This window comes from Protopterus annectens, chromosome 5.part1 (assembly GCF_019279795.1).
Source record: "Protopterus annectens isolate FY-2018-M chromosome 5.part1, PAN1.0, whole genome shotgun sequence".
Classification (NCBI taxonomy): domain Eukaryota; kingdom Metazoa; phylum Chordata; order Ceratodontiformes; family Protopteridae; genus Protopterus; species Protopterus annectens.
This window is the reverse complement of record NC_056736.1, coordinates 432448392-432450323: the sequence shown is the minus strand read 5'-3', so window position 1 is coordinate 432450323 and position 1932 is coordinate 432448392.

Genomic DNA, 1932 nt, shown 5'->3' with positions numbered 1-1932 from the left:
TTGATGAATATAGTAGCTTCTTCTAAAAGATTCTCATCTCATTGGCAAAAAGTATTTTTATCTTGGCTGGAAAGGCTAGCTATGCTTTAATGTTCTTTTGTTTCAACAGTTGTATTATTGGCCAGACTTTTTTCCTTTGTTCTAGTATTCTGGACAAATAATCATTGTCAAACCTTATCAGGCTTTGATTGTATTTTAATGGTGACTTTCTCCAAGCAGATTTTAATATTAGTTCCTTGTCCATAAATGAAAGAAATTTTATGACTATGGATCTAGGTGGAGTATTTGTTGAGTTAGAAGCAGGTTTCCTCGGTGCTCTATGCGCCCTTGCAATTCCAATTGTAAGTCCCTCTTTCAAGTCGAAAAATTCAGGAATCCAGGTTGTTAAGAATGAAATAGTGTCTTCTCCTTCAGTGTTTTCAGGCAGACCAAAGACCCTTATGTTGTTTCTCCTTTCCCTGTTTTCTAAGTCATCTATTTTGTTAAGCAGCCATGTATTCTGTTTAAGCAGAAATTTGTTTTGGAATTCTTCCTGTAAGAGTCTCCCTTCAGTGTCATTTAGAGAAGTCTCTGTATTTGTTATTTTTGCATGGTGTTGCTGAGTATCAGTCTGTTTTTGAGAATTTAATTTGAGGTTTTCTAAGTAATTTTTAAAGCCATCCATCTTCAATAATAGTTCCTGTAAGGTCAATGTCATCAATTGCAGTTCTTTTTTCAAAGCAGCATCTGGATGAGAATTCCTTGAGGTGTTCATATTCAGTGACTCACTATATCTCCAAGTTACTTGACAGGGAAATTTTTGTATATCTCTACCAAAATTGATATATAGTTTAGTAGTTTATCTATAGATTTCTGATGTTTTAAACTTGAAAATAATAACATTTTCCTATATTATTATACTAGTTTATGGAGCTCTCAAAATTCACTGTTCTCAGTTGGCCATGTAGGCTCCACCCCAGCATAAATTTTCTGAAGGGTATGAAGCCTAAAACTCAAATGTCTGTCATGATTTTCTAACTTCAATCTTTAATGATTTGCCACTAATTTGCCAGAAAGCCACAATTGTAGGAAAAAACGATCAAAAATATAAGGCAAAAATCTGGACATTCTGTGAAAATCTATACAGTTGAGAGGTATGCATTTATGCAATTTTAAAATTCCACTTCTGCTATATGGCACATATGGCAATTCTCATTGCACCCCCACCCTGTGAGAATAATGATGATTATTCCATGGGCTTTGCTCATTTCTGTTTGACTTAAGGTTGCATATGCTTCATCTCTATAAGACTGATGTCTCCCTTTGTTGAAAAAAGGCCTACCTCTATCATGTCTCACTGTAGAAAGTGTGTTAAGTATCTCTCCACATTCTCTATCCTTATAACCTCTTTCTTTCAATTCATTCTTAAACTGATTCACTGTCCTATCAAAAGTAGTATCTTGGCTAGTCAGCCTAGAAATTCTCAACCCTTGCCCTTTTATTATGTTTTGATATACATGGGGAGGATGCATACTACTCCTGTGTAATAATGTGTTTTTCCTGCAGCTCTTTCTAAATAATTGTGTTTGTATTCCATTCATATCCACAATTATAGAAACATCTAGAAAATCTATTTCTGTCATTGACCACTTAGCTGTAAAGTTGAGAAAACTATCGGTACCATTTATATAATCAATAAAGTTTTGCAAGTTCTCCAAACTCCCTTTCCAAACTAGGAAAACATCATCAACAAAACGTCTGTAATATCTCAAGTTTTCCTTATACAACATGTTATCTATTACATAGGAGAACTCACGATATGCCATTACTATATTCACATACAAATTAGCACAGGGGGTCCCCATTGCCATCCCATTTACCTAAAGGTAGTAGTTATTACTACACGTGAACACATTGTTGCTGAGTATTATCTCCAACAGTGTCACTGTTCTC